The 25354-nt window shown below is 40.4% G+C and overlaps 1 long non-coding RNA gene across 1 annotated transcript; it reads right to left on the bottom strand.

Annotated features, from left to right (window-relative positions):
- Nucleotides 1–1782: 1782 nt before the first annotated feature.
- Nucleotides 1783–23869, bottom strand: LOC111609881. Its single transcript, XR_002753394.1, has 4 exons — nt 23383–23869; nt 23146–23223; nt 7105–7264; nt 1783–2424 (listed from the first exon to the last, which is right to left on the bottom strand). It is a non-coding gene; the product is annotated as an uncharacterized LOC111609881 (long non-coding RNA).
- Nucleotides 23870–25354: the final 1485 nt, after the last annotated feature.

The following is a 25354-nucleotide window of genomic DNA, read 5'->3' on the forward strand; positions in this document are numbered from 1 at the left end:
TATCTATCTATCTATCTATCTCTCTCTCTCTCCTAAACTCTCCAAACACACCAAACTAACTGTCTCAAACTAAATAACCACTATCCAAACTCTGCTATCCAAACTATCAAAACTCTATCCACTCTCTCAACTGACCACAACTCGCCTACAACAACCCACATTTTGAATGGAGCCTGTGGGGTTTCTAAAGCTGTCAAACCCCGCGCCAACATCTGAGCCACTTCCCGAAGCAGTCACGTGGTACAGCCAGGCAGCGAGGCTTCGGACGTCATCGTTTTCGGCTCCTCCCCTAAATGAAGCAAGCCTCGATACGCGCTTTACGGAAACGCCCCCTCCATTACTCGACACACGCCTCGAAGCCTCGGCACATCACCTAACATCACTAATAGACAGGTTTAAAGGCATGAAGGGGTTTTTGTTTGTTTTTGCTATAGCTATGTGCATTAATGTGTAGGTGTGAACAAACACTAAATGACTGGATGATTTTATTTTGCTAAATTAATTAGAAAGTACAGTTTCCCACACGTTTTCCTTTTGCTTTCAAGCATCCAGCATCTTGAGGAGAGGGAAGTGTCTCCATAGTACAGAGTTAACTGACAATGTTACTATTGGGTCTTTGACAAAATGCTATGGCTTCAATGTAGACGTGTATGCTACACTGTTAGAAACATTGTAAAATGACAGACCCACCACTGAATTTAAAAACAGCCTTTATTGTCCCACGGAGGGGAAATTCGACAGAAGGATCAGGTATGAAGGTTCACACAAAAATAACATAAAAATATATAAAAACCAATTATAACAATAGCAATGATAATAATACAAGTACCAGACTAAAACAGAGAATAATGTGGAGTTATCACAAAATTATCGGACTGTGTTGCATATCCAAAGAGTCGGATCACTGGTCCAAAAAATGTACATAAAACCAATAACATTTTATGATAACTTGAAACATGGCTAGTGAATGGTGGCAAAAATAAGTAAAGAAATTGGCCTCTGTGTCTTGAGCGCACATCAACTTAAAAAAGTTAAGTAAAATCACAGCAATTTAGGTCAACTCAGTTATTTCTAGTGACGTGATTCTACACTGGATAAATGGTGGTTTGAAAATAAAAAAGTGAAGAGTTCTTTTTTACACAATTTTAGCCATAGGGGATCAATGTGTCCACATTTGTGCAACAGTTATAAAGAAATAATAAAAGAGTGGAATGTTTTTAACAATTCACTTCGGAAAGTAGTTGAGCTGGAAATAACTGGTTTCTACAGTTATGCATTGTTTTCCTTTTTAAGCTGTTTATGTTTCTGCAAGGAGCCAACAATAAAAAAATTACAGCTGCCATCATTTCTCCACCATAGTAGTTTATATCCTCTAGTACAGTGGTTCTCAAATGGGGGTACGTGTACCCCTGGGGGTACGTGGAGGTACTGCAGGGGGTACGTGAAGCTTTTCAAAATATCTTTAAAAAATCAGTAGGCTCCTCATAATAAGTCTTGGGAAAAATTATTTTGTAAAAAGTTCGATAAAATATAAATGTGTGTTCATGCACTGAATTTTATATTCAGTATTTAGTTTCAATATCCTTTAAAATAAAACGGTTTGACTGGTTTTATACCTTCCTGGTGGTCACCGTCTTGTTTTTTTTTTTTGTTTAACCATGCAATGTTTGCAATATGGATGTATTTGTCAGGTTCACTGATATAAGTTGTTTGGCTTTAATAAATCAGACAGTGATTTTACAGCACTGTATCTCTTTTTAATTCCAAAAATGTTTTGCCCGTGTCAGGGGGTACTTGACTAAAAATATGTTTTTAAGGGGGTACATCACTGAAAAAAGTTTGAGAACCACTGCTCTAGTACATCTTAGTGAGGTCATTCATCCATGCAGCCATATTTAGCTGCATAAATCTATTTTCTTCCTCCTTATCCAATCAAGCACCCGGTTACAGGACTACCAATAAGACATTCATGTGTTTCATAATTCACTCACACATCCACAGTTATAAATCATGACTAGTTTTTTTTTTTTCCCCCTACTGATCGGTCTGCTGGGCGACGTCCTGCCCGATCGCACCGGCGCAGGCGATCAGATAACGCGGGACAGGAAATTGGCCAGTGCTGTAAATCTGAAGCAAACAAAACCAATAATCGTCCAACTCTGCATCCCAGTCATTCCTGCCACTGCTGTCGTCAGCGCCAGCGGCTCAGTACTGTACACCTCGTCCATTCATTTGTTGCAATCATGTGCTGAACTGACTGTAATCTACGCATCGGCCTTCCCCGTTTTCCCCCTCTTGACTTGCACACGCAGACTAACAGTTACACCAGGCAACACGATGTCCTGATGCTCAGGAGGACGGACATCGCGGGCGTCAGCGGAGTCCTGACGTTGTTGTGCCGGTACATGTACACGACCTTGTTCCCTGCAGGTAACCAAACAGACGGAACAGAATCAGGTTTGAGCTGGAATGGCCCCGTCGTACTATGATAAAATATATTAAAAGTGCTTAATTAGGTCTGCGATAAGGCCCGGGACTGGGGCAGGACAGCAGCAGTGACCAGATTCTCATAAACGAGGACGCTAACGATTATAAGAATGATGCAGGATTGGAGCTCCAGTTTTTGTTTTTGTTTTTTTAGAGCAAAACAAAGTTGCAAATACTGGAAAAGCAACAAATCCAGTCAATAAATAACTACTTACGCACACAGGTGAACTGTGCAAGAGAAAGGACTTGAAGTGGAAGAACGGTTTATTTGAGTACAATTGGTGAATTAATAAGGACAGTCAAAGACAAGCAGGTGAACATCCCCTCATTTTCAGTCCTGTTTACTCTGATACCCGGTAATAAAATTCAGACAAAAGACTGTCTTCAGAACTCAATAAGTGAACAATAAACCTGTATGTAATTAAGGGTGCATTACTGCTGCTGGTTCTATGAATACTGTACAGAACTTTGGTGCAGTTAATAGCTGTTTCTAAAGCACGTTATGAATTAAATTGATATTGACCAGCCCTGTTTACTTCACATTAATCAAAGCATGTCTAAAGTCCATGTTTGTTTGGAAAGGTGCAAATGCGTGGTCCAACTCTGATGCAGACCCAAAAAAAAGCAAACTCTAGTCCGCCAAAAAAACTTTGGCGAACTTTGGTGAATTTTGGCACGGTTTGAACATATATGTGATCGTCGAGCAGGAAGCGGACTACAGTGGAGGGCATTGTGGGTAAATACAACTAAAACAAACATGCAATTCTAGAGCTAGCAGCAAAAATGAATCATCATAAAGAGAAACGACCACTAAAATTCATACTACTGTAGGGATGTGTGTTTTTGTGTTTAGTTCCTGTGTTGTTGCGATTTTCCCCTTGATTGGCCCCATCTGTCCCTTGTCTCATTTTACTACTACTACTACAATTAAATATGGAATGTGTTCTTGAAGTTTTCACCAGCCTAAAAGGCTCGGCTAATTTTGTCTACAGTCACACCTCTTCCTATCTTCTGTTCCCGCCTAAGAGTTTCCCTCTTTGCCCCCCGTCCGGCCATTAAGGCGCAAATGAGGCGCGTAAACGATTAAACGCCGCGTGTAAACACTGGGTTGCCATGGTAGCGGATCGATACTGGTGATGGTTCCCGCGTGAGCGTCGCTGCAGGTTGATGGGAAACGGCATGCTCGTGCAGATCATTAACTGTGCCACAAAGATGGAAAGAAAAAAAAGCGAGGGAGAGAAAGAGAAAGAGAAAGAGAGAGAGATGCCAGTGTGAAGAAGAAGCCACTTCTTAATTACTAGCAGTAACTTAATATAACTTTCTGCCGAAGGTTTAATCGAAGGAAATGTAATTGTGAATGATCTATAAATAGATCCCAGAGAGAAGTTGTCACCAGTCCTTGTTATGCCGTGACACCGGCTTTGAGTTTGACCTTTGACATCGACAGTTCCCATTAAAAATATTACACAGCGGCCTACTTTAGCGACATATCAGTGAATAAATACCCCCCTATTAAAAGTGAGATTGACAGAGGAGGAAGCTCGTTGGCTCTGCCCTTTCCCCACATCATCACCGGGAAACATGCGTCACCTCTCGGCGGGAGGCTCTTTTTAGACGAGGTTGACACGCTTTTCTAATTTAATTATGATGCTGTCAGAGGAGAAAGGGGGTAAAGCGGGCTTTAATTTTGACAGACAGTTTCAGAATAGAGAACGAATCGGGCATAAATTTGCTGTGAAAACCGAGAGAAACCCTGATTCATTCGGTCATTTATTTAGTTATGTGAAAAAATTTTTACTCATTCATCTTGATCCTTGATCCAATTAAGTTTTTTTTGTGGCATTTGTCAGCTGCTCCCTCAGACCCTTCCTGGGTTTTTCCACTCGCCGCCCCTTACCCTCCAGTCTTTCATCAGCCGCACATTTACTGTCTAATGACATGTTGCTGACGTAAGCGTGGAGGCCCCTTCTCACTTAGCCCACCAGCTCCTCAATAATTTATGTATTCATTGACTCGCGCATTCGGTTGTTGCCCTCTGACCCCTCCGTCATTCCGCCGCTAATAATTCAGACACCTCTTTAATCAGTTCTGCGCTGGGATTTTTCCAGTTTGCGCTGGGAAGTGGGGAAGTGGGTTATTGAAGCAAAAGTAGGTAAACATTGACAACTAGTTGAGACTTGAACAAGGGGTTCATGTGGAAATCCTGCCGAGGGCCCGCGGAGCCGATGGCCTCACCTGGAATGTTGTGGTTAGTTTTTGTTATCGCAAAATGACACAAGCTGAACTTCTTCACACGTCAGATTAATAGTTTTTTTTTTTAATATTCAGCTTTCATGTGTTAGACCAGCACGAAGCAGTTCAGACCCATTCAATAAATTTGAATATTATTGATAATTTCATTTTCTTCAGAAACTTCACCACTAAATGAAACATTATACAGATTTATTCCGCGGTGACGGATGTATGCCCAAGGAACGCATTTTTGAATTCATTGAATATGACTGCAATTCTCGACTTTTATCTGGAAAGTGTGGCACGGATCCGTATTAAACCCCTTTCAGTCTGATTCTTAATATAATAATATACACTAGAGGGAAATCTGCAGCAACAGCTCCAGTTGATATCAGAAGTTTGCGTACGCTTCTGAATGTGGAGAAAGTTACAAAGAAATCTCGAGAAAAAAAAAAGGTTCTTGTACGTTTTCTGGCATTTATTATATATAGATAATTTACTGCCAGACAGAGAGAAAAAAATATATATATGTGGTTTTTATTTGGTGTATGTGAATGTCAGCTTTCAACTGCATGTTTCGTTTAAAAAATGATATCTGCTGTATTTTTTTGCCTATGTATTTCTACATTATTCACTGTCTGACACAGTGAAAATATATCAGAACTAACCTTTTGAATTTGAACCCTTGGAAAGTCTAGCATTTGAAATGTTTAACAAGGTTGTTGTTTTTTGGTGAAGATAAACATTTTAATCTCTCTTTTATATGTTTGAGCAAAAGAAAAACATGTTTTCCATGTTCCAAGCAGAATCAGGCCACTTGAGGCTTTGTCATACAGATGAGACATTAAAAAAAAAAAGAAAGAAAGAAAGAAAATCACAATTCAATAAATAAATATTTTAGCTTGGGAGCATGTCTCTGCCAGATTTGTACAGTCAGAGGAAGAAACTTCTGCTCATTCTCCTTTGCAAAATACCTCAAACTCAGTTTCTCTTTCAAAACTGGCTTCCTTCTTGTATATACTACTTCACTGCTCTCTCATCTTGACATAACCAAGCTAGTTTTATCTCGAGTCCTTCTGTTTTTCACCCTCAAGTTTTTCACCCTCAAGTTTGTTGCAAACTTGAGGGTGATCTACATCTATGAAACACTATTTTCAGCTAAAATCTGTTTCTTTGACCGAAACTTTGCTGACTTACAATTATGAAAAAGAATTATAGTAAAATTCCATCTCTAAACATGTCCCCTCAGAGTTTCTTCCTCACTCAAACACACTTTCATTCTCATGTGATCCTCTGTACTCGGTGGATTCCTGTAACCCCGGGGATACGGCCAAATGAGCGCACAAAGAAACACTTTGCTTCAATTATGCAACGAGCCTCCATGGTGAATTACTCTCTAAACATATGACTCCTGAGGGCAGAAGCTATCCTGCGTCAGTAGAAGGTCATAGATCGCTGGTTGTGTTTGGGTCTTTCTTTCTTCTTGCAGAAGAATTAGTGCAGACTGTTGACTCTGAGTCCACATTTCTGCAGGGAAGACCAGGCAGAAATGCCCCGTGTGTCGTTTCTGGACTTTCCATCAAAAGATTCACACAGCAGCTACAGTGTGCTCAGATAGAACAGAGAGAGATGAAATGTTACTATGTTGTGCCCGAAGGCATCATCACTTGGCGTTTGAGGCCAATGGGCAGGTGTGCATCATCTCCTCGTGTCCAGTTTTTGTCATACGCCAAATACAAACTTATTCACTGTTACTGGTGTATAAAAAACCCAATGACCAAGCAATGCTAAGCCTGGTGGGGGTGCAAGTAAAGCCTGGTGGCCCACCAGGCTTATTATATACTGGGGTAAACCTTGTACTCTATCGATCCAAACCTTCTAAAAAGCCTGTTCCTCTCCTCACCTGTGGTGGAGCTGCAGCAGAACCACTGAAGGGAAACAACACAAAAACCTCTGAAGAAGACACTGAGAACAACTTCCTTCTTTACTAAATGTAAACCAAAATGGAGATTTTAGCCATTGTAGAATTTCTCTTTTGTCTTTGATTAAAAGGGAAAAAAAAGACCACAAGCCGTTTCTCCCACTCACACGTGTTTGTTTTGGTTGTGTTTAACCAGAACGCCCTGTGCTATGATTTGCTTCCTGGGTGTGTAGGTGTGTTTTGGTCTGAGTGTGAGTCACACTTTCTAGAGAGGATCTCTGCAGACGGTATTACTGACTCCAAGCAGCCTCCAGACCTGCTGCTGATTCCTTCATCAAGCCGCTGTGGATATAAGGAGCGACAGGACAACACCTTTTCGCTGGATGACCACCGTCCATGGTGGCTTCGTGTCTGCTAGCGGTCTCCAGTGTTCCCTCTGCTGAAACATCTTGACTTAAACTTACCTCCACTCTTCAGGTCGATCCACTGCAGCTCAAGCATCCCCAGGACTTCACCCGGTGGATCACTCTCCTCCGTTCCATCGTCCCACTCCTCAGATCTTCAAACCTACAACCTGTCCAGGATTCAGGCTCCAGTTTGCCACCTCCAAACCCGTCTTACCTCCTGCAACGCATACAAACAAACCATGTAATCACCTCACAAACCTGCAGCCGACTTTCCTCTTCTCCACCAGGCGCCTCCTGGACCTTTTCAGGGAAAAGAGCGTCTCCAGTCACACATTTTGTTCAAAAATGTGTTTTTGCTTACCTTCTGCATTCACGGGTGGATCACGGGTCCCCATCTCTAGTAGTCAGTGAGCAAGAAGCAAACAACCATGCACACCCACACCAATTAAGCGAACAGTCATGTTTTTGGATTGTGGGAGGAAGCTGGAGTACCTAGAGAGAACCCACTCATGCATAGGGAGAACATGCAAACTTCATGTAGAAAAACCCAGGCTGGGATTTGATGCCAAGTTTTTTTGTTTTTTTTATAAATAAAGTTCAAGTTTCCTCCACCAGTATCTCAAAAGTACACACACTGAAGTCACTCAGTGCAGCTACATTCACAGAAGAGACGTGAGGCATTGTCAGTGCCTTTCCTCCAGCCCACACCATTAAGATTCATCCAAACCAGAGATGTCACGGTGTGTCTTATTTAAATTCCCAGGCTTTAGCAAATTGGCCATTTCCTGCTTCATGCAAACAGCTCGCCATCGCGCAAAGAAATTCGATTCCGTGTTTTGATAACTAGATCAGCTCCGGTGTAATATTTGGAGTAATGCTCATGCATGCAAAATTAAGTATGCTTTCTCAGCTGCTGAATTTGTTTACCTTCTCAGTTTTCATTATTTTTCATCGCTGGGGTAGACGTTAGCAATAAGCAGACCGTGAACTCATCTGTCATTTCCTTTGCGACGCTGATTTCATTTTCCCACAGCAGCCCGCGGGCTCACGAGGAACTATTCCTGTAGCTCAAAACATGTCGGCGAGGGAAAGCAGTGGGTTCTATAAATCAGTGACTGACGTGACCGATGGGACCCATAATCGTGTAGGTGTTTGGATGTTATGGTGGTTATGAATGATTGATCCCGTTGCGCATCGACTGCAAGAAAAAGGTATTAGCAAGTGAACACTTTCTTTGAAAGCCTCACAGGCACACCACGTCTTTTAAACATCAAAACAATAATGAGTCAAGAGTTCCTTGATCTTTAGTTTAACATGGCACATTACAATGACAAGCCAATGTTTATTTTTTTTATTATTTTGAAAAGAATAATGCGATTTGCACCATGCATTTCTTGGTCTACCGGACGCAGTTTGTTTATTAATGTTCTCTAACGAACCTCCGAGGCTTGTTAGGCGTATCTCAAATGGCCTAACAAGCCTGGAGTTTCTTGGAAAGCCTTTGGAATGTGAGTGGCGTGGAACAGGCCAAGTCAGAAAGTTAGAGACGAAAACAGGAGAGGGGATACTGGAGGCAAGACGAAAAGAGTTCTAAGAAATTCATTGTTTAAAATAACTGCGGCGAGCAGGAACAATTAGAACAATTATAAATTCGTCACACTGCTTGCGAGACTACACTGAATTCATCCGAGAGTTCACGCAATGTGTTCAAATACATTAAAACACAAAACTGATCATTCAACCCAGCTCTACCTCAAAAATCAACCAGACACAGTGAAGATGAATCTACTAATCTATTTGTACTGATTTACAGACACATGTGTGAAAGATGCAGGGCCATCAGTTCTGCTCCGTGTCCACACGCAAACTATTTTCTTTCGCTCTCACATATTCATGTGCTTCTGGACTGTACTAGCCCTAACTAACTTGACCTATAACCCTATAACGTGTCATCCATAGCAGCAACTCTGGCGGATCACATATTTGTAGCAGATGCAGATGTCGCAGAATCTCCTTATAGGATCTGCAGCATCTACAAAAAGTTCCACAGAAGACTCCCTTCATGTTGTGTTGTTCGCCATTGTTGTTTTCTTCTTGTATTTACTGCTAACTTTATGTGAAGGCTTTATGTACATGGCCCAGGCTTCATTTTTTAACGCCACTTAAAGGTCTGGAGGAGTAAAAAAACAGCGTTTTGGGCTATTGTTTGTTTTGCCATGTGGACAAAAAGATTTCTGAAAACGGTACTCTTTCATTGACCATAAATACACTCAGTTGGCTTCATTCTAGGACAGAATGTGTCCTGCTGTTTGGAAAAGTTAGACTTTTCTTTTGTCCTAACGTCTAAAACAATTTTTATTTATTCCTCAAGCACACATTAAAACTCAACTGTGTAGTGCTTACGTATTTCCCCAAGAGTTGCGTCAGGTTTATGGCCCCATACATATACTGTTTTGTAAGGAAAATGTCTCCTTGGACTTGAAAGCTTGCAGATGTCCGTTTCTTCCTACACATTTCCACCCTGAGCAGTAGAAGCAACCAGCCGTGTTGTCCAGCAGAGTCCAAAGAGTTTTTATTTTTTTATTTAAATTTTTTTAGCTCTACACTCTCCGGCCATTTCTTTAGCCATTAGCAGCTCGAGGTTGGACGTCCTCAGGCCTCCAGATGTACCTTAATCCATTTTAGTCTAATATTGTGTATGACTGGGGAAGCCTTGTGATTGGCTGATTCACTATATGTGTTAACAAGCGATTGTTTCAGATGAAATTGTGCCATGATGCACTTTTTGATTTTCTATTCAACAGTTAACTTTGCATTTAGAAACCATTAAATTATTTATCTAAGCCAACAGATATGAATTAATTACAGGAACCTCTCCAATGGGGGTCAAAGGGATTATGTGTTCTTTAGTCCTAATCACTAACCTAGTCTTCTTTCGGGAACAGTGTGGCTCATGTGCAGACGGAGAGTAGCAAGAAAAGGGATCGGTTTCTTTATTCGGGTGGTTTGTACTCGTTGATCTTTGAAATCAAGACTTTGCCATGATGCAATGCGAGCGAGCGCGGAAACGCCGCGGCAAAAGTGCGATTTATATTCAGGGAAGCCGGCGGACACATGAATAGAGACAGTGATGTTTTCGGGGTTAACAGGTCTACTGTGTTCCCACCGTGTAATCCCTCCCACACGTTCTCAGGTGGCTCAGAAGCAGAATCACATGAAACATCAATGTGAAGCGGCTGCCTGTGTTCTGCTAAACCGCAGAGAAAGCGCAACGGCAATTTGCTGTCTGTGATTCTCCGGGAGGATTTTTCACCCTTTCACTTACAATGTCACTTTTGTCAACTTCATGTTTAAATGTTGGGTAGGCAGCTAAATGGGAATCTGCATTCTGAATGTTTGCAGGTGTAAGTGTGTGATTCTCAGTCAAAAAAACTAGATTTTAATATTTCTTTCTGTCAAAGATGTTCCATTGACAGGTTTTATCGTTAAATATTTTGAATATTAACAGTAAAGATATATCTTGTAAAGTTTTTCATACCACCCTTTTTCCTCCTTTTGCCCCCCATACAATTAAAACATCTGTGTTTATTAGGATGTGATGTCAAAAGGACATGGACAAAATCAATGGAATGGTAATTAGTATTTTCAAAAAATAGTAATAATATAAAAATATGAGGCATGCATATGTATCGACCATTATGTCTTTTTTTAACTAATTATTTCTTTTTTTTTCACTAATTAGGGCACACAGAAAAAAAACATTACTGACCAACAAATTACTGCAAAATAACCGAGTAAGAGAACGAATAATAAAATAAACAAACATACTGTACATTCAGAACAAAGACAAAACACAGAACATAATCAAATGGAGTCACAACGAAAACAATTAAATTGTTTAACAAGTGTGGGTTAGAAGATTTACATATATTTTTGTTTAATCTTGGGAGTTAGTTTTGATTTGCAGTATAATTTTCCTATTCTCTAATATTCCTTGATTAATCTAGGGTCACAAATATTTTGGATAGAACTTATATATAATCATATATAAGTTGATAACTAAACTAGAAAGTTTTTAAAGAAATTTAAACGGGGCCTGCCACAGTGTGCCCGTCAGATGGAACCCAGCATTCTGATGCTAAAACTTAGCATCGATGCTAAAGTAAGCTACTTACTGCTACTGCTATTGTTCTCAATAGCATGTGGAGAGTCACAAGCATGTTGAGCAACATGGACGTACTCCATTCAGCATGTTAAAATTAGTGTATTTATCCACAATGCTAATGTTAGCCTAAATGCTGAAAGTGGCACAGAGTATAGCTAGCATGTTGTCTTACATTGACATCCTCCATTCAGTGTGCTAAACATGGCTAATTAATAGTTAAAAGGATTATTTTAGGGAAAATGCTACTGCTAATGTGGGCAGGGCACTGTTAATGTTTGTGCTAATGTTAATGCACTTCCTTCTGATTTTTACTTTTGCAAAAGTAAAAATCAGATGTTCACTTCGTGACAGTTCGTTACCAGAAAAAAAGAAATGCTCGTCTCTTAACACCAAATTAATTATTGTTTATAAAGCATAGTCTCGTTTGATATACTGCTTATCTGCTCAGACACAAGAACTTTACACTTGGTAAATTTTGCTAAAGTGAAAATCAGATGTTTACTTCGTGGCACTTGGTTACCAGAAAACACTCATCTCTTAGCAACAGATTAACAACAGATATTGTTATTGTTCAAAAAACATAAGACTTTTTCTGCTCTTTTGAAATACTAATTTACTGTATCTTCCACTACTTACTACTTAACCAGAATTGTGGAGTTGGAGAATTTTGCAGAAAAGCGGAAAAAAAACCCCAACTAATAATAATAATAATAAAAAAATGTTATATATATATATATATATATATATATATATATATATATATTTTTTTTTTTTTTTTTCTTTTATTTATTTATTTTTTTGGTCATTCTGAAAGCTCTTCCCTCCTCTGTAGAAACTGAATGTTCTGGCATCTCTGTAGTTCTCTACATCTCTGCCCTCCTTGCTTTGCAAGGGATTTCAACGCTCTCCTATGCTCTGCTATGGCAGGCCCCAATAAATAAATGTATATACCAGAACAAAGAATAAATCATTAAAGGATAACTAAAAAACACTTTCTGTTATCTTGTTATTAGGTTCTCCCTTTAACCTAACCTCGTTATGTCTGATGCCTTTAAATAAAATGCTGTGCAGCTAATTCCTCTTTAAACTGCACCCGGGGTTAAGAAGACACAAGACAGGTCGGGAATAAGGCCGAGAAATTTAAAATGGATTTAGGTTATGAAACAATATTCCAAGTTTTTAACATATGGACGACTGTTCAATCCATCGTCCGAAAAATTAATAGTGTGACACATCTGATGTGCTGCAGAAACGTACTAATATTAGTGTGATGCAAGCAAATGGCAGTTTAAACAAAGAGCTAATGTGAAGCTGCAGAAACAGCTCCAACTTTAAATAAAATTGAGGATTTTTGAGGCTTCATTTTGAACTTTTACCTTTCTATCTCATTCAGGGAAGCCATCAGTGCTAATTTACATGGAGAGTTTCAAGGAAAACATAATTAATTCAAAATAAATAAAGCATGTGCACTGTATCCTTAGTGATTACCTCTTCGGCAAATAAACTTGCTCCTTAAAGAATGTAAACGTTGCACAGAAATGTCTGAAGAGGACTTGAGATTTTCCACAGGCAGGCCTAGTCCTCGAAAACTTTCCACGCTCCTACATGCCACCATAAATAATCAAATTTCAATATTTATTCATTTGTGTAGTTTCTATCGATGTGGAACAACTGCCAATGTGCTCCTGTGGAAACGTAATCAGAGTTTATTAAGCTATTGAAGACCTCAGAGGACTTATGAGCCGTCCAAGCTGATGTGACTCCAGTTACAGGCAGTGTGGATCTGAAGGGCGAAGGTTTTAAAATATAACCTTTGACTCACCCGGTCTGACAGTTGTGTTTAAATCTAAGTCACGATGCATTACATGTGACTGATAGGGCTAACTTACCTCGGAAAGTTTGTGTACTACTATGGTACTTGTCTCAGTGTAAGTTTAGCTGCTGAGTCATAAAACTGTTTGTGACTCAGCTGTGTTTTGCTGAGTCACAAACATATTAGTCTTGGACCTGGGATCCAAGTCCATCTTTGATTGTCAAGTCTAAAATAGACTCAGCAATCTGTCTTATTGCCAAGTCAATAAGATAGAGTCAAAGTTTACATGTCTGATTTATTGGTTTTATAAGAATACCTAAGAAAAGCTCTTCTGTTTCCCACAACAGAATGATGCTATTGGCACTTTTAATTAGTTTGTCGTGCCATTATGCTGTAACTGAAGTCCTTTATTTATTAACTCATTCGCCCCTTTCTCTACTCAAGAAATCGCATTTTTCCATAATTGTAAGGACTTTATGTTTTTCTTTGCTGTATACCTTAAAAGTGAAATGAAGTTGTGATCCATCCACTTCACCGTGAGGTAAGCCGTTTTCTCCTACAGTACGGTTTTATAAAAGTTAACTCCTTTTTAACGGTTCAGTTGAATTTTGCAGCTTTCCAGACAAGTTTTGCTTAGAACCAGTGAGAGCAAAGACACTCACCAGACACTTCGTCACAACTGTTGAATTGCTTCTACGCAAAAAGCGAAATGGCCAATCATGCGACGACAACCAAGTGCATTTCGGCATCCAGACGGGTGAAGAAAACTTTAAGAAATGTGTTAAAGCCTTGTTGTTGTTGCCAGATTGGCTGGTGTATTTCAGAAAATTCTGAGATTTTATACTCAAGGCACGTTACCTCAGGTTACCTGCTGGTTTTGTAGTATTGGATCCATGAATATTGATCTAGTGTAAAACGCCTTAAGTGGTCAGCATTACTGAAAATAGCTGAACAGGCATTCTGTCCATTTATTTTTTGGCAAATTGCCGAAGAGAAACTTGAGATTTTTTTTGAGAAGTTTATTCGGTGTGATAATACAAAGTAACGTAAACTGACTGTAGTCTAACCGTACAAGTTCTCTAGTTATAGTAAAGGAATTCAACACTGGATCAAACAGAATAATGTATGAGTAATTTCTTTCTTCATCTGAACATTAAAACATATTTTTCAGCTGTTCTGGAAGATGGCTGTTATAACTGAATTGCATTAACTATTGCTGGCACAAATTCACGTCTCCACAAGTCCATGTTTGCTGAGTCATTTTGGGCCAAGTGGGACCAATCAGCCCCCTGCAGGAACCACTCGGCTCCATGCTCCATTAACAGGCCAAAAAATGTTTATAAAGACATAGAGCGCATATGATCTGTAGCGTACACAAAGATAAAAATAGTAGTTGTGAATTATGCCCCACTGGCTTGGCATCTGAATTATCCCTGTGGAGCCGAGTCCCACAGAAACACAAAACTCTCCATCCCCACTTTTAGGGCAGTGGGGCTTTAGAGAAACAGAAATCTGGAAGATCCAGTCTATGGTTCATCTGTATTCCTGCAACTTTAACAACATGAAGATATGAATACTAAAGAATAGTCCAAGTAACAGAAAGTCTAGTGTAAAATTCAGTCCTTGGCTCCATTGTTGGCTAAGCTACATTTGGATTTAGAGTGATACAGTTGAACCTGGAAGTTGTTTGCACGAGTTGACTCCTGGTTGTTGGCAGGAGAACGGCAGTTCACTGAACTCGACTGGGTCAAGTGTAAAAGTTTGGCGCAGAGAGTTTAGAGGACAGGTTCTGCTTGCCCCCCTGGTTCCAGTGAAGGAAACCCGTGGGATGTTGTCACACCTAAGGGGTTTAGTTGATTTAAAATGAACTGGTTCGTTTCCCCTCTTTGCTATGATTCGCTTTGTGAGTACAGTGATCATACTATAACCGTTTGGAGGAAGTGGTCTCGGTTCGGTTCCAAATGAACTCTAGAGGGGTTTGTTTATGGCGTAAATGTGATCTAACCTCGATCAGAAGTGGCTGCCATGTAAACGCTGCAACCTTCAGCCAGACACCTTCCGGTAGACAAGTTTGCTGTAAACAAGCTAACACACGACGACAGCGTCTGCTTCCTGTCTTTGCATTTGGTACTCTTGACTCGGACACACCTGACCAACAAAACCACTGAAAGTTCTCATCGTGACAGGTTTTGGTCACTTGAAATTTCTCTATGAAAATAAACCGAAAAAGTTAAACCCATTAACTGATTCAGACCAAAATAAACGAACTGCAGATGTGAAAATGCTTTTAAAGTTTGGTCAATAAGCGGCACAGTGAACACAACAGGCATGTCATCAGAGCTTGTGTGTGTAATACAAAGCGACTCAATGCCTCTGGGACTATATTATACAAATATATTTTATGTTTGCTTTTCAATGTGCAAGCATCATGGCCCCTCTCTCCACCTCCACCGTTTTCTCCCTTTTTCATACTTGAGACCTGTCGTTCGTGTTTGCCGCCTCGACAAGATGAAAAGTGCAGAAGTACTCGTAGGCTGAATCTGCTCGACTCCCCAAGCTGTCAAGAATGAACACGTGAAAATGAAACACGGTGGAGTCAAGCAGGGTGATGTCCGAGGCTCCAAACGTACAGTAGAGTAGAAACACGTGATCGGTTTCAGCGACGCTTCGGCGCAGTAAACAAACCAAACTTGGCACGTGAGTCTTGCCGCCGGAGGTTTTCCTCTGTGTTTATTGTCGTTCACTCGGCTGAGCGGAGAGGACGTTTATCTTAATAGGACTGCAGAGGTGGAAGGCTGGATGTCGACGCAATCGAAAACACAGCCGCACACACACTGATGTCTTCCACGTCCAGTGTGTGAGCTGAAGCTGAATAATCCATATTACTTTAAGCCGAGTCACATGCAGACAAACATTAAATAACTGCTGACTTCCAGTATTGATATGCAAATACATTTGCTTTCCAAGAACATGGATTTTTTTTTTTTTAATCTATAAACATTGGGAGGCATTTTACCATCCACTCCACAAATAAACAGAGCAGGGGTCTGAATCCAAGGCAGGTGGAAACAGAAGGCAGAAGGTTTGTGGGTTGACCTCATGCAACATCAAAGGGCTATTCAAACAAATTGAATAGCCCTTTTACTAGACTAGACGAAATGTTTGGTGATAAGAGTCGAACCTTCAAACACAGGCTTCCTCTATTTCAATTGAAAAATATTTTACTGATCATAAAAAGGGAAATGAAATCTAGATGTAAATACATTCAGCTCCATCCAACCAGTTTCCATGTCAGATTTGTGGAGAACATGACTAATGATTGATGCTCTGGGCGGCTGGCCATGTGTTGGCAGGTTTGCTTGGTGTGCCACACTCTTTCAATGATGGGTTAAACTGCAGGATGTTCAAACATGACCCTGCTTTAAACTCCTTCCTATACCTATCTGCGGTGTTCTTTACCTTTATGATGCAGGTTTTTTTTCTGTTTTCTCTAGTTAGCCTCTGCGGGTTTTAGCAGAACGACTGAGTTTATGTTAATGTTAAATTGCACACTGGTATTTCCTGGTTAGTTGACCTCTGAAATCATTTTGTAGCACCGGAATTTGTTTAAGGATATCAGGCTAATGCGATCCATGAGCTGTCCAATTCCAATCTTTTCATTTCCCAAATATCCAAATTATGTCACTTTTATATGATGAACTAAATTGGATACGTATCCAATGGTTTTCAAAGCGTCTGCAGTCTGAATGATCGCGTCTAATTTCATTCAACTTTTACGTCACTGATGTGAGACATGCATCATGATTCCGCAGCAGAAGAAGCCGGGCGCTGTGTACAATGGCTGAAAATTATAATTATGAAAGAAGTCTGTGTCAGTGGGGCACATCGTGTCACAATCCCAAAACTCTACGCATCCAAACAAACGTCTCTACAGAAGTTGGAGTCAATGCTCCAGAAAGGCCGTTGCCATTAGCTGTACTTATTTTTTGTCAGCTTCTCTCATGTTTTTCTGATCTTGTGGCGATACGGTAGCTCTGAAAAACTCTAAAGTTGGTTTATGGGCAACGGCATTCGTTATTACTTCCATAAACGGCGCACTGCTGTGTGACGTCTACGTTTTTCTTCTGGGCATGCGGGTCGCTTTGTGTGGCTGATTGTTGTGGTGGCATTTCATTAGTAGCAGGAAGGACCACACACACAAAAAAGATCAGTTCTAACACAAAGAGTAATCCAGTGTCATCTAATCCCTGCTGCTTGTCTTCGAGGGGCTCTCTCCATACACTTTGACAAATATATTTAAATTGAAGCTAACAGACATACATTATTCTTTCTGCAGGGCACAGAAGTACAAGCAGGCATGTCTCAGTGGCATGGTCAAAGACAGAGAATGTATTAAGAAAAGCCCTGGGTATGATTCATAATGCTAAGAGACGGGAAACACAGAAAGACCAAATTTCTTTGAGGATTTTATTGACAAGTTAAAATGGGTGACTCATAGGTGGAACAAAGCTGGATCAATATCAGATTTGGGTTGTATTGAGGAGGAGGGGGAGAGGTAGTATATCTTGTCATTGTCCTTAAGTCCAACTATGTTTTAAGATGACGTGAGCAGAATTCAAGAAATCAATGATGTTTACGCAGGACGGAGCTCCATCAGATCAACCAAGCAATCATGGAGACTCAAAGACGTCTCCAGACTGATTTAGTCCTCTTTGTTACTAGATTTAATTCTGCCTACAACAATAAGTAATGCACCCCGAATAGGCATGACGCATGGCCACTTCACCCGATAAGGGGTGGGATTCCCTGGGCAGCAAGTTGACGCTTTTTTTCCTCCAAGTTGATACGTTAGATCAGGGGTGTCAAACTCCAGTCCTCAAGGGCTGTCCTGCAGTTTTTAGATGTGTCACAAGTACAAAACACTGGAAAGAAATGGCTTACTTACTTCCTCCTTGTGTTGATCAGTTCTCCAGAACCTTGCTAATGACCTAATTATTTTATTCAGGTGTGGTGCAGCAGAGGCACATCTAAAAGTTGCAGGACAGCGGCCCTTGAGGACTGGAGTTTGACACCTGTGCGTTAGAGACAAGAATAATGGACTGTGTGTAAAAAACAGACAGTCTGACGGGAGCCAAGTTAGGATGGTAGGATGACTGGGTCAGTGTGTGTCTGGGAAGTGACGACCGGCCTGTAATGTCGGATCCGACGGACTTAAACTGCTGAAGAAGGTAGTTTTTCTTCAGCATTGCCTATAAAAAAATGTCAATACATAATACAGAAGTTGAACACTAGAGGACACAGTTTCAGGTTTCATCTTCTTAACAGCTGGAGCCTTGACTTATCTCTCTATATCAGTTTGGAGACATCGACACCATGACAAAGGAGACCAAAACAACTCGCATGTTGAAACCTTAACTGACATGTTTGGATAGTCAAGTGATAATGACCCAACCACTGAACCAGAGGGAGGGTAAGTGGCCTTAATAGCCCTATTAGTGTGATTGTTCTGATTACAGGGCTCTGCATTGTCCAGCCAAAGCGACAAAAACTCTTCTCATTGTTATAGTTGCGTGACGGAAATTGTGACATTTTGTCCTCATTCTCTTGTCCCCCTCACTTCCCCATTCTTGTGAAATTTTCCGCTCCCCTTCTCTATGCTCAACTATTGTACGATTGGTCAGAATTTTGTGGGTGTGTTTGTGTAGAAAACAGGTCCAACTACTCAACTTCCAGGAGACGTCTTTTCACACAAAGATGGACAGGCACAACTGTCAGCGAATGAGAGGAAGTACATACTGTTGGACCGAAACACTAAAGTCACACTGCTCAGCTTTTGTCCGATGCTGCGAGCGAATGTCCCACAGACTCCTTCTGCTCTTTTCTTCCCCTCTGATAACATAGAAAATGAGATGTTGCAGGTTGTCAATCATTTCCTTCTCCTCCAAACTTATGAATTTGTAAGACTATGACATATACTGCAGTGGGAGGGGTTTCACATGAACACAATTTGATGTGTCTGATGGACTTTGAAGGTTGTGTGCGGAAACAAATGTCCTACAACCATGTAACCACGCATCGACAGTGTGACTTTGGCACGATGATGCTGGGTCCTGGCAACTTACAAGCCTAATATTTTCGACCCACAATTAGAAATGGAAAAGTCTTTTGGATGAGAGGTGAAATCTCTTAATGAAACAAGAGAAGAAGTCCTCTTGCCATCTATTCAAGAACTTAGGATATGAATTGTGAAGTGTTGTGTTTGGGGCTTCATAGTGGCTTAGGCTGATAACAGCCAAATAGTTATTGAGGCCGTGTTCTGATGCGTGGGAACATCAGAACACACAGCCGGCTTTGGTAGGGTTAGGAACCGCAGCTGCCTGAAATCCATAAATCCTTGAAACCCACTGGAAAAATGCTTAGAACTGCCCATTTTAATCTTTCGAACAGCAAATGTATTTTAATATGCATTAACACGGAAGGTGGAGACTGTCTTAGCACTACCACTTAACAGACTCAACAGACTTCCCTTCCTCTGCACTTGGGGGTTCAGGTAATCAGCGCCAAGGAAAATGAGTGGCGCTGCTGGATTGGCTGCTTTGCTTAGGTCTTCCTGAGTTAAATTCCAGAAAATGAGATTAATCATAAATAATAATATGAATAACCCGCTGACATAGAAGGATTTAAAAAAGTATTTACTCATCTGGATCCTTAAGCTAAAGTCAACATTCGTAGAAAGGTTCCAGAGGTTCAGAACTCAGTCAGGACTGAAGGAAAGAAGCTTTTCTGTCACAGAATACTTCCATACCTCACTAAATATCTCCTGGGGACATTTTTAAATTCAGTGTAAATATTTAAGTATAAGTGCCTTCAAATGTGCCAGTCATAATGGAGCAACAGGTACAAACCTAAGAAATGTTTCACCCACAATAACAGAAGCTGGAAGCTGACTTCCCTCCGACTGCTTGTGGAAATCTGGAGCTCCTCTGTTGTGTCCAAATATAGCTGCCTCGGCGTCTCACATGACAGAAACCAGGTCCTGAATTTTATGATGTGCTTTAAATCAGTCCTTTATAAACCAGGTAGTAAGATTAAGTGGGCTATGTTTAGCTGTTTCTCGTAGCTTTAAAATAAGAAGCTTCATTCTTGAGTTCTCCGCCACACAAAAATAGAAGCAATTAAAGAAACAAAACACTATTTTCATCCCAGAAACAGCATAATACACAGTAAGACGACCAAAGGTTAATATGCTAACTTTGAGCAGGAATCATCTAATATAATCCAGTTAGGTTGGTTTGTGCGTGTGTGTGTACACAGTTGGTGTATGGACGGACTCCATGACACTCTGAAAGCAGCATTTCTACAAACACGAATGCACACACCACATGGCTTTGTTTGGGGATCCTGCTCACTTTAGTCAAGTAGAGAGGACTGCTTGGCAACTGGCTGAGGATGAACACACACAGCTGGACGTAAACACACACCTCTGCAGAGGAGCCATCGAGGTTATGGCGCCCTCAGGAAGGACTAATGACACGGAGAGTAACCGCTGCAACAGATGGCTGTCGCTAAGCTATAAGAAGCCATGCAAAGGCCCCTGTTAGCAAGTGGGATGTCAATGACTCGCTCTTGTTTACTTATTCACACCACTGCGCATATTTACACACAGTCGGGCAGCACTTATCACTTGAGGATGCTTTCTGCACAGTTTTTTCCATGTCATGACCTAAATATGGAGGAACAATCGGAAGGTTCTCAGAGAAAAACACATTTTGGTTCGTCCAAACGGAACAAGAAATCCAGAAATAGAGATACTTTTCTGCTGTAAGGAGTAAGACATCCCAATTAGCAGTTTGCACTTGTTCATTGTAATTATAGGATTTCAGTTTTTCTTTTTTCAGAACAAAGATTGAAACAGATTTACCTCAAAATGTTTCTAGCTTAGGTTTTGACAAAAAAACAGTTGAAGCCTATAGAGCAAGATTAGGATCATGAGCTAAAGGACAGAAATGAACTAACATACAACATGTTGGATAGGAAGGCAACAGGTTGTAGATGTACACGAATAAGTTTATCAACAGAACTATATAGTTATGATCGAGATTACGAACTACAAGGTTCGGTTTGACAACAAAAATGAATGGTTGAAATTACCAACATAACTACAGGATTAGGATTAGCAACAAAGCCACATGATAAAACTACACATTTAGGATTAGCAACATAACTACACTGTTATGATAAGGATTAGCTACAGACCTATTTAGGATTAGCGAAAAAAAAAACTATATCCTTTGGAGTGAGATTTGCGACAACTTGCATGGTCAGGATTTTGAAGAGAGAAACAAGGAGAGAAAGAGATGAGAAAATGAGAAAGAAAAAGAAGGAGACAAAAGAAAGATTTACAGCACCTTTTTATTTCACCATTCAGCAAATGAAACTGAACAGCGACCTTACAAAGCTCCTTAATGCCTCGATGAAAATCTATGTTACAAGGGAGACACCTACTGACTATTAAAGGGACTACAACTAGTTCCAATACTAACCAGCACATTCAAAGAGATGGTGAACTGTGGCTGCAGGAGTCGTGCATTGGTGTGTATTTACTGGTGTGGTAATAGTAGGCAGACAAACATCATGTCTGGAAAGGATCAAAGTATTAAGTGACGTAAAAGTAGTTCAAAATAAAATAAAATAAAATAAAAGGGAATTTAAGCATTTTGCCACGAGTATCCAGACAGTGATTGACTTAGTTCCGGCACAAGCTTAAGGTGCACATGAAAACACACCAGGCTTGCCCATTTATAATCCAGTTCATCTTATGCTGACATAAGTGGCGATGATGCTGTTGTGTGTCACAGTGACATGCTTCAGATGCTATTAACGAAACAAGAGGGGGGAAATGTCTCTGTCACACTGATCCAGGCTGGGACGTTTTGAAGGAAAGTTAATAATGAGTCAGAACGTGAGTCACGGCTCGTCCCAACACACACACACACACACACACACACACACACACACACACACACACACACACACACACACACACACACACACACACACACACACACATGCACACCCACACGCACACACACGCACACACATGCACACACACACACAGGGCTCTGATCGCATGGATGGATGGAAACATATTTTCCAGATGCAGCCGAGGACACGGATCGGGTCGCGCAGTCGGGTTACATAATAAAATAAAAAATAAAAAATGGAGAGAAAGTCATGTAGAGAGGTTTTTATCTTCATCATTATTAGCAGCAGGAAAAGGTGTTTGGGCAAAAATAACACGGAGGAAACGTTCACAGTGTCTTAGGAAGCATCTTTAAAGTAAACAGTGACAACTCAAGCTGCTATAAATGGAATAATTTAGTTAGGGAGGAGTTGATGTTTGAAAATGTGCCTTGTTCAGGATGAATATATGGATTTCTTTAAATAAATGTTTTGGCGAAACTTTATTTTTTTTAAGGGGATTTTAAAAGAACTTACAGAATCACAGTCTGTCATTGTTTTTAAGATGATTTATGATCGGTTTAAAAACAAATTATGAATTTGTAGTCGAGTGAAAGTGTGTGTATCTGTAACTGCTTGTAATTGTGCTGCTGTCACTTGCCAGGACAGTCTGGTAAGAGACTTTTAATGCCAAGGAGTTTCGGGGGTTTTTTTCTCCTGTTTTAATAAAGTTTGATGGTGATGATATCTGCATACAGCTACGATGGCACATTAGGGCCATTGTAGAAGAAAAAGGAGTAAATTTCCACCAAAAATCTCAGAAATTTTTCCTAAATCAAAAACTTTCTTTGGAGTTTTTTTTCCCCTAGAAAATTTCTCAGATTAATCTTAAAATTTCGGAGTTTTTTGGCAGTAATGTACTCCTATTGCAGAGAGCGTATTCGCTCTGTTATAGGAATACACTGTCGTACGCAACACATACATTATATCTGTTAATGACCACTAGGGCAGTGGTTTTCAAAAATGGTTCGACCACTCGGCCTCTGAAAGCTGGACAGATGAGAATAAAAAAAATAATTTTGGAACCATACATTTTTTAGCATAAAAACTCATCTGTTTTTCAATCATTATAAAATATGAGTTAAGATAATTGACTCACCCTGTGTGAATAAGGGGATACTGATGATGTCTTGATTTCCCTCCTTCAGTACCTGGAGGGTTATGCTTTGGCTTGATCCTGAAAAAGGGAAACACTCAGACATTTTTATTTAGAAGGATGCAAAAATCTTGTTCACACTCAAACTTTAAAAAAAGGCAAAGCAGACCAACAGTCTTGCAGAGTGAACATTTCCATTTCGATTTTTAAAACTAAAACCACAAAATGTCAGCGTGTTACCCTGGTTTCCCTTCCTGCTTCCTGTTTGGCCGCTCTCTCAGCTGCTCGCCCGTATCGACTTCCCTTTCTGCTCCGTGTTGACCTCGTCCCCTCCCCTCCTGTTACTGACGGAGCTGGATCTTTCCGCTGTGTTCCAGCCCGGTTTGGCAGAATGTCACGGTGTTGCAAACAGTTTTAAGCCAATCGAAACGAAAGACCGTCAGGTGAAAAGGTTCCTGCTCTTGCAAGTCGTTCTGCCTCGTTTATTCATCGCTCCGGGTCCACTCAACCCAACAGCCGGTGCCCAAGGACGTGGATTATGTGTTGGGTATTTTTCTGGAGACAGAGCACACAGGGATGAACGCACCGGCTGTTGTCCTGATTGATGCACCTGCATGGCTTAGACCTACAACAGAGCCTATTATTTACACAATGTCAATGTTCTGCTGTGTCATAATGATTATATCATATAATCATTATGATATGATTATATCATGATGACTATATCATTATGATATAATCATAATGATATAATATATCATAATGATATAATCATTATGATTATCATGTGAGAAAATTATACATTAAAACCAAAAGTGTCTTAAACAACAACCCAACAATTTTAAAGCTCCTGAACTTTGGGTAAGAGAGTTTCGTCTGGTTAGTCGGGGTTTCTACAGGTTTGACCAACTCAAATTTAAAACTTTTCAAGACAATTATGAATGAAATGAAATTTAAGACACGAATCAGGACAGAAATGTACAAAACATGATAAATTGGCAATAAATGTGCACTTACCCATGATGGATTTAAAAAACGGCACCTAGCCGGCTAGCAAGGGTACATTAGCAAAAAAATGCAAAAAATTGAAACAACCAGCACTCTAAAAAGTTCATTGGTGTGTACCTACGTACTCCTGATCAAGTTCAACATTTGGATGTATTTTTGAACAGACTTCACCAACACTAAGACAGAGGTTCAGATGGAAATAACCTCAAACAGAAGGGGAGAGCCAAGTGTGTAGCTGAAGTGTTCATTGTACTTTCTAGCTCTGATGCTCATGTCCCCGTTGTTATTACACATCACAGTAACTGTAAGCGGAAATTTCCCACATCAGAACAAGCTTTCTGGGAACTGATTGCATAATGTGCAGAACTCTGAATCCCACAGCAATTTCAGGCCACAGTTAATAAACTGATTGAAGACGGTCAGAGTGAATTAAAGACAGCAATCGAGTTTTTAAACAAGCGGGTCAAACTCTGCTGACTCGACTGAACGTTGTTGTTCCTGGTGTCTCGGTTGGCCCTTTGGTGCATCGTCGTGTCCGTCCTTCTGGCTCTCTCTGCTGCGTCGTTCTCAGCATCAGCCGTCTGTGGCTCTGTGGACGATCTGACATTAGAGAACTTAAGGAATATGAGTGTGAATCTGAGGCTATAAATTACATCAAGATAGGATTAAAAGAAAGATGCCTTACTGACAGCACTGAAATTCAGCTTAGTTCTGATACAAAAGAGCTTCTGTCTTTTAGTTTCTCAGTAGCCGTGCCTTCCATCAAGGATTTTTATGCGCATTTTGAAGTCTCGCATTAGAAATGGTTAGAAAAAAACGTCCTAAATTTTGCACAAAAAAAAAAGTTGACGCTTCTTTGAGGTGGTTTTAGGATCTTTCCCAAAAAGAGTCAATGCGCAAAAGGGGAGATGGAAACACATCTGCTGAATATGTTCTGGGTCTGTGCCTTACCAGAGGCACAAAACGCTGAAATGTTTCTACTTCCTGTTAGATTCATGGGTAGCGTCAGCATTGGACATAATTACACTTTAGCTGCACTTCCATTACAAATATGCGCAAAACTTTGTCAATATTCTGCTAATGTAAAAAAAAAAAAAAAAATCACTGGTGAATAAGTTTATTCACGCAATAAGTCAACTTGCATCACAGGTGGATGGAAACAAGCTGGTGTGTTTAGAAGCAGGATAGTTTATGTCACTGGTCC

This window comes from Xiphophorus maculatus, chromosome 10 (assembly GCF_002775205.1).
Source record: "Xiphophorus maculatus strain JP 163 A chromosome 10, X_maculatus-5.0-male, whole genome shotgun sequence".
In the NCBI taxonomy this organism is placed as follows: Eukaryota; Metazoa; Chordata; class Actinopteri; order Cyprinodontiformes; family Poeciliidae; genus Xiphophorus; species Xiphophorus maculatus.